The sequence below is a fragment of the Mandrillus leucophaeus genome, unplaced genomic scaffold (genome assembly GCF_000951045.1).
Source record: "Mandrillus leucophaeus isolate KB7577 unplaced genomic scaffold, Mleu.le_1.0 Scaffold1423, whole genome shotgun sequence".
NCBI classification, from domain to species: domain Eukaryota; kingdom Metazoa; phylum Chordata; class Mammalia; order Primates; family Cercopithecidae; genus Mandrillus; species Mandrillus leucophaeus.
Window position 1 is genome coordinate 22,853 of NW_012101392.1, and position 8,167 is coordinate 31,019.

At 52.3% G+C, this 8,167-nt stretch overlaps 1 pseudogene; it reads left to right on the forward strand.

Annotated features, from left to right (window-relative positions):
- Nucleotides 1–140: 140 nt before the first annotated feature.
- The window catches only part of LOC105535180, a 15,834-nt pseudogene continuing 7,807 nt past the window's right edge, over nt 141–8,167 (forward strand).

Consider the following 8,167-nt stretch of genomic DNA (forward strand, 5'->3'; position numbering starts at 1 on the left):
CCTGGAGAGGCCATGAGAGGCATGAGCTGGGCCCCAATGGGCCAGCGTGAGGGTGAACCTCGGCCCAGTGAGGCCAGTGTGAGGCAGGAGATCACACCTCTGGGTGGGCTGCGAGAGCATTAGTTGGGCCAAAACAGGCCATGGTGCTGGAGGAGCTGAGCCTGTCGAGGCTGCTGGAGGGCAGGCAGGCAGGAACCGAGGTGTCTGCTGGGTGCACAAGGGGCCTTCCTACCAGAGGGCAGGCCAGATAAGGGTCAGGCTGTCAGGGTGCTCACTCCTGGTGCTTTGGCTGTTGTAGGTGCAGCTCAGTGCACAGACATCACTGGGGCCTGTGTCTGACTTCTACACAGTCCTAGTGGGGATCTGCACTGTGGCTGTCACTGAGAGCCAGTTCCTCATCAATGGGAAACCTTTGTATTTTCACGGCTTCAACAAACACGAGGATGCAGATGTACATTGGCACTCCTAGGTCCTCATGGGGTCTGCTTCTGGTCACCTTTCACTTTCGCCTTCCCTGTGTCCCACAGTTGAGGGCAATGAGGCAAATGGCTCCAAATTGCCTTGTGGTGGAGCTGGTGCTTGGGCTGGAGAGGGGGCTCGTGGGGTGGCTCTCCAGGGTCCTAGTTCTTGGAGGAAGTGCAACTTTGACAGGGAAAGGGTCACATGGCTCTGCTGTCTCCTAGATCTGAGGGAAGGGCTTCGATGGGCTGCTGCTGGTCAAGGACTTCAACCTGCTTTGCTTCCTTGGTGTCAACTCCTTCTGCACCAGCTACTACCCCTACGTGGAAGAAGTGCTGCCGATGTGTGACTGTTATGGGACTGTGGTCATCGATGACTGTCCTGCCGTGGGCCTGGTGCTGCCGTGAGTTTCCACTGTGCACCTGCTCTGCCTGTGCAGCCCACGGGCCACACCGTGACCCTCTGACCCTTCCCTCCTGGCCTGCAAGCAGCTTTTCAACAACGTGTCTCTGCATGAACACATGCGGGTGATGGAGGAACTGGTGCGCAGGGACAAGAACCACCCCGCCATCGTGATGTGGCCTGTGGCTGAGTCTGCATCCTACTTGGAATCTGCTGGCTAGTACTTCAAGTGAGTGCCCCCTGCCTGCCCTGGGCTAGATTGCGAAGGAGACGCTGGCAGATGGCAGGCTGGGATGGGCGTGTGTAGTTTGAGACCAGCCTCCCATCCCAACCCAATGGGAGGGCCCTCCATACCTGGACAGTTCAGGGGATCAAATGTCTACCCACCCAAATTGTGGTTTTATTTTCCTTTCTTTTTTAGTTTTTTTTTTGAGACGGAGTCTCGCTGTGTTGTCCAGGCTGGAGTGTGGTGGCGCGATTTCAGTGCACTACAACCTCTGCCTCCTGGGTTCAAGTGATTCTCCTGCCTCAGCCTTCTGAGTAGCTGGAATTACAGGCACACATGAGCCACTGCACCTGGCCCTTTTTTTCAAAATGGGGTCTCAGTCTGGTTGCCCAGGCTGCAGTGCAGTGGTGTGATCTCGGCTCAATGCAGCCTCGACTTCCCAGGCAGGTGATTCTCCTGTCTCAGCCTCCCAAGGAGCTGTGATTATAGATGTGTGCCACCATGCCCAGCTAATTGTTGCTTTTTTTGAGATGGAGTCTCACTCTGATGCCCAGGCTGGAGTGCAGTAGCATGATCTCGGCTCACTGCAACCTCCGCTTCCCAGGTTCAAGCGAGTCACCAGCTTCAGCTTCCTGAGTAGTTGAGATTACAGACATGTGCCACCACAGCCAGCTAACTTTTGCATTTTTTAGTAGAGATAGTGTTTTGCCACGTTGGCCAGGCTGGTCTTGGACTCCTGATCTCAGGTGATCTGCCTGCCTCAGCCTCCCAAAGTGCTGGGATTACAGGTGTAAACCACTGTGCCTAGCTAATTTTTGTATTTTTAGCAGAGATGGGGTTTCAGCATGTTAGCGAGGCTGGCCTTGAATTCCTGGCCTTATGTGATCTCCCTGCCTCAGCCTCCCAAAGTGCCGGGATTACAGGTATGAGTGACCGTGCCTGGCCCCCTTTTCTTCCTTACAATCATGCAGTTCTAACTCAGCATTCAGAGGTAGATTTTTCACTTGCAGCAGAGGCAGTAGAGGTTTTGGAAATGCTCCTTGAGGCAGACGCCACACCCCAGTTTCATGGAGTGCTTTGGGCTGAGCCAAGTCTGCAGTAGGCAGAAGGCTGTGAGAAGTCGTCCCACCCTGTGCAAAGGACAGTTCAGAGCTGGGGGTACAGTGGTGTGCTCAGCAGGAATGGGTGGACAGGCCGGCCCTTTGTTGCAAAGGTGGAGAGCGCAGGCTTCCAGGAGCAGGTGACTGACAGGCTTCTTTGGGAGGAGGCCAGAGGAGATGCCTGTTTTCCCGGGGCAGGAATTGAAGGGAGCCACCCAGGCTGGAGTGGTTTAGCCAGGCTGTCACAAGGCTTTGAAGCTTCCCATCTGAGAGCTGGGTTATTGGAGAATGTGGGTTTGGAACTTGAGGCTAGTGGGTTCTGTTCCATCCTGTGCCAGCCACAGCCTTTGAATGGGTAGAACAATGATGGGGGGAGGCTGTAAAAGAAGAAATGAACCTAGGAAAGAGAAGAGGAAAAGAGGCTTCAACAACAGTCTAGGCCGAACATGATGGCTCATGTCTGTAATCCCAGCACTTTGGGAGGCCAAGACGGGTGGATCACCTGAGGTCAGGAGTTCAAGACCAGCCTGCCCAACAGATAGTGAAACCCCATTTCTGCTAAAAATACAAAAATAAGCCAGGTGTGCTGCTGTGAACCTGTCATCCTAGCTACTCGGGAGGCTGAAGCAGGAGAATCGCTTGAAACCAGGAGGCGGAGGTTGCAGTGAGCTGAGACTGTGCCACTGTACTCCAGCCTGGGCTACAGAGTGAGACTCTTGTCTCTCCAAAAAAAATAGTCTGTTCTGTGGAGGATTCGGGTGGGTGCCGGGAGCTCTGACCACGGGTTCGTCCCTCTGTTAGGTTTTTCTTCCTTTCATCTCTCCTGGTTAACTCAACCTGGCGTAAAAGCCGTTTCTACTAAGAGGCTGTCCCTGACTCTCCAGTCCAAGTTATGTTTATTGTCTTGCAGAGCCCAATTCCTGCCACCACTTGTCATTTCCATTTGCAACATTTCTTTCATTGTTTATTTTTCAGAGTCAGGGTCTTGCTCTGTTGCCCAGGATGGAGTGCAGTGGTGCAGTCATGGCTTGTTGCCACCTCAACCTCCTGGGCTTGAGTGATCCTCCCCCTTCAGCTTCCCTAATAGCAGGGACCACAGTTGTGTGCAGCCGTGTCAGGCTAAGTTTATTTATTTATTTTTTTCCGTGAGATGAAGTCTCTTGCTCTGTCGCCTGGGTTGGAGAACAGTGGTGCGATCTCAACTCACTGCAACCTCTACCTCCTGGGTTCAAGCAATTCTCTTGCCTCAGCCCCCTGCGTAGCTAGGATTACAGGCGGGCACTACCAGGCCCAGCTAGGGTTTTTTGGGCATTTTTTGTAGAGACGGGGTTTCACCATGTTGGCCATTCTGGTCTCAAACTCTTGACCTCGTGATCCACCTGCCTCAGCCTCCCAAAGTACTGGAATTAAAGTCATGAGCCACCATGCCCTGCCCTAATTTATGCATTTGTTGCAGAAACAGGGTTTTGCTATCTTGCCCAAGCTGGTCTCGAACTCCTGGTCTCTAGTAAGCCTCCTGAAATGCTGGGATTCTAGGCGTGAGCCACCTTGCCTAGCACTTGCACCATTTCTCTGTGCACACGTTTCCACTCCCACTGCCTAGGACCTGTGGACTTAGATTTGAGTCACTACTGAGTACCTCACACCCAGCCCCATGCCTACCTCCCAGCCTGCACTCCCTGTTTGCTTGATGCATTAATAAATATCCCTCCTGAATCTGCATCCATCCACCTCCTGTGTTCAAGAGCTGTTTCAGGGAGTCAGTCTCATTTTTGGCAGTGGCCTGCCCAGTGACCTTAGCTCTGTGTACCTGGAAGGGTGGCTGCTCCTCTGGGGGGATAGGATTTGGAGGTCTGGGGGGAGAGTGATGTTAGAGAGCTCGGTCTAGGACTAGAGGATCATATGCCCTTACATAAAATACATCTCAAGTTAGGGATGAAAGCAGCGGCTCCGTGCTTTGTGTTTTTTTCTTTGTTTTCTTTTCTTTGTTTGTTTTGAGACAGGGTCTTGCTCTGTGGACCAGGCTGGAGTGTAGTGGTGCAATCTCGGCCCACTGCAACCTCCATCTCCTGGGTTCAAGCACTTCTCGTGGCTCAGCCTCCTGAGGAGCTGGTGTTACAGACACGTGCCACCATGACTGGCTAATTTTTATATTTATAGTAGAGACGGGGTTTTGCCGTGTTGGCCAGGCTGAAAGCTGCCTCAAGATTCTCTGTGAAGGCCGGGCATAGTGGTTACGCCTGTAATCCCAGCACTTTAGGAGGCCAAGGCAGGCAGATCATTTGAGGTCAGGAGTTCGAGACCAGCCCAGCCAAGTGGTGAAACCTTCTTTCTACCAAGAATACAAAAAATTAGCTGGGCGTGGTGGTGTACCCCTTTAATCCCAGCTGCTCAGGAGGCTGAGGCACAGAGGTGCTTGGTCGTGGGAGGGAGAGGTTGTGGTGAGCCGAGATTGTGCCACTACATTCTAGCCTGGGTGACAGAGCGAGACTATGTCTCCAAAACAAAACCAAAATGATTTTCTGTGAGAATGACTGCATTGGCCCTTTGGATGGGAGCGCTTCTCCACTGCAAGGTGAGGGGAAGCCCAGTCATGGGACTGCTTCCTGTAGAAAAGTCAGTTCCAGTGGCAGGGCTTTGGCTGAGGACTGTGCATTGGCAGATGCTTTGCCTCTCACAGCCCTTCCCAGCTGCACACATCATGAGTATCAGAGTGGAGTCACAGACCTGCCTCCTTTGGGCCTCTTTGTGACCATGTTTCCTGCCTGTGGAGCACGGTAATTTCAGGGTCTAAATTGGTACGCTTGGATGTTCTCAGCCCCAAGAGGCACCTCTTCCTGTTGTAGGGTGTTTCTGTTTGTTTGTTTGTTTGTTTTTAAGAAATGGGGTCTTGCGATTTTGCATGTGATCCTCCTGCCTCACCCTCACAAAGCGCTGGGAATAGAGGTGTGAGCCATTGCACCCAGCCACAAATCAAAATTTTGGGAGTCCTGTCATTGGCTCCCCCAGGCCCACAGGACAAAGCCCTAATCCCTGGTCAGGACACTCAGTGTCCTCTGCTCTCTCCTGGGATTTCATCCTCTTCCCCTCACTCCCAGCCACTGATCTGTTTCAATTGTGTTTGTTTGCTCTCCTGCTGTTGCTTTAGCTGTTTCTTCTGCCTGGAATTCCCATGTTGGCACCATAACCACCTACTAAAAGACCCTTTTTTTTTCTTTAGAGATAGGGCTGGCTGGACATGGTGGCTCACACCTGTAATCCCAGCACTTCGGGAGGCCAAGATGGGAGGATCGCCTGAGGTTGGGAGTTCGAGACCATCCTGACCAGCATGGAGAAACCGCATCTCTACCAAAACCACAAAATTAGCTGGGTGTGGTGGTGCATGCCTGTAATCCCAGCTACTTGGGAGGCTAAGGCAGGAGAATCGCTTGAACCTAGGAGGCAGAAGTTGCAGTGAGCTGAGATCATGCCACTGCACGCCAGCCTGGGCAACAAGAGTGAAACTTCATCTGCAACAACAACAAAAAATACTTTAGAGATAGGATCTTGCTATGTTGCCCAGGCTGCTCTCGAACTCCTGGACTCAATTGATCTTCCTGCCTTGGCCTCCCAAAGTGCTGGAATTACAAGACAAGGTATTTACTATGGCCCAAGCCACCCAAGGCAACCTCCCTGTGGCCATAGGCTTCCACCAAATCCCTGAGCAAATAGTGCAGTGTTGCCAGTCTGTGGTTTCTTGTTGAACTAAGGATATTCTCACGTGCTGTTTAACTGTGTGCCTTGTTGACCACCTGTCTCCATCCTTTAATGACCCCTGTGGCCCATATGGCTCATGGGTAAAGGTGCGCTGGGCCTCAGATGCCCCCTCCCAGGGTGCACTTCCAGGATTCAGCTCCTGGACAGGAATAGTCAGTCACCAGGGATAGGGTGGGACCAGGGCCGGGGCTCTCTTAGCTGCTGATGCCTGCTCACCTGACCCCTGGCACTGTTGCTACCCACTATAGGTGGCTGAGGAGTGGGCCCAGGGCACCTTCAAACTCAACCCCAATGATGAGGACATTCACACAGCCAGTGAGCACCACCTGAAGGTACGACCCCTGGAACCCCACCGCTTTCCTGGTCTCCCCTCTCCACCTCGCCCAGGGCCATCATTCTGTTTACTCCCCCACTGGCAGACAGCTGGCGAGACCTCAGGACATGGGCCAGGCATGGAGGCTTATGCCTATAATCCTAGCGCTTTGGGAGACTAAGGTGGGAGGATTGCTTGAACCCAGGAGATGGAGGTTACATTGAGCAGAGATCCCATTGCACTCTAGCCTGTGTAACAGAGCAAGAGTCCACTGAAAAAAAAAAAAAAAGCAAAAAAGCAGTGTTTCTCGAAGCTAGTACCCCAACTAGCAGCACCAGCATCACCTCAGAACTCCTGAGAAATGTGAGGTGAGGACCCACTTTAGATGGCTGAATCAGAGATTCTGGGGGTGGTCCCCAGCAATTTGTATTCACTTTATTATGATTTTTTTTAATCTTTGAGATGGAGTTTTGCTCTTTTCGCCCAGGCTAGAGTGCAGCAGTGCCATCTCAGCTCACCGCAAACTCCACCTCCCGGGTTCAAGCGATTCTCCTGTCTCAGCCTCCCGAGTAGCTGGGATTACAGGCATGCGCCACTACGCCTGGCTAATTTTGCATTTTTACTAGAGATGGGGTTTCACCACGTTGGTCAGGATGGTCTCAAACTCCCGACCTCAGGTGATCCACTTGCCTCAACCTCCCGAAGTGCTGGGATTACAGGTGTGAACCACCGTGGCTGTCCAGCAATTTGTATTTTTAATAAATTCTCCAGTTGTTAGGCCTGGTGGCTCACGCCTGTGACAGGCTGAGGCAGGAGCATTGGTTGAACCCGGGAGTTCAAAACAAGCCTGAGCAACATAGCGAGACCCTGTCTCTAAAATAAAAAAAAATTAAATTAGCAGTCATGATGGTGTGTACCTGTGGTCTCAGGAGACTGATGTGGGAGGATCCCTTGAGCCCAGGAGGTCAAGGATGCAGAGAGCCATGATTGCACCATTGCACTCCAATCTGGGTGATGCAGCAAGACCTTATCTCAAAAAAGCCCAAATCAACAACAACAAATTAGCAGGGCATAGTAGTGTGCGTGCCTTTATTCCCAGCTATTTGGGAGGTGGAGGCTGAAAGATCCCTTGAGTTCAGGCTGCAGTGAGCTATGATGGCTGCTGCACTCCAGCCTGGGCAACAGAGCAAGACCCTGTCTCCTAACAAAGAAAACTATTCTCCAGGAACATCTGATGCATGCTAAACATAAGGACTATTTGAAAACATAAAGGCCAGTAAAACCTAGAGGCCAGTAAGCATTAGTAGTGCATGTAAATGTTATCAATAATTATGAGAAGATGGTTCAAGCTGAGAGTGAGACAGAACCGAATGGGTAAGATAGGATCTGCCCAAGGCACTGACATCCTGGAAGAGGGACAGGTCCTGGGCCTAACAGCATCAGACGCCAGGGTGCCCAGGGCCCACCACTCATCCACTTACACCCCCAGGTTCACTGAGAGAATGTCGGACAGGCCCTGACCCCGACATGCTGGCCACTGACCTCTACTACCTTGTCCTCAAAGGGGTGAGTGTGTAGCAGCCAGAGGGAGGGTGAGAAGATGGGGTGCCCCTCAGAGGGCAGGGAAGCTCAGGAAGGGGTACAGGCAGCCTGGCCTGTGGCTCACATGTGTAATCCCAGCACTTTGGGAGGCCTAGGTGGGTGGGTCACTTGAGGCCAGCCTGGTCAACTTGGTAAAACCCTGTATCTACTAAAAATACAACAATTAGCCGGTTATGCTGGCACAGTCCTATGATCCCAGCTACTCAGGAGGCTGAGGCAGGAGAATCGCTTGAAGCTGGGAGGTAGGTGGAAGTTGCAGTGAGGTGAGATTGTGCCACTGCACTCCAGCCTGGGCGATAGAGCAAGACT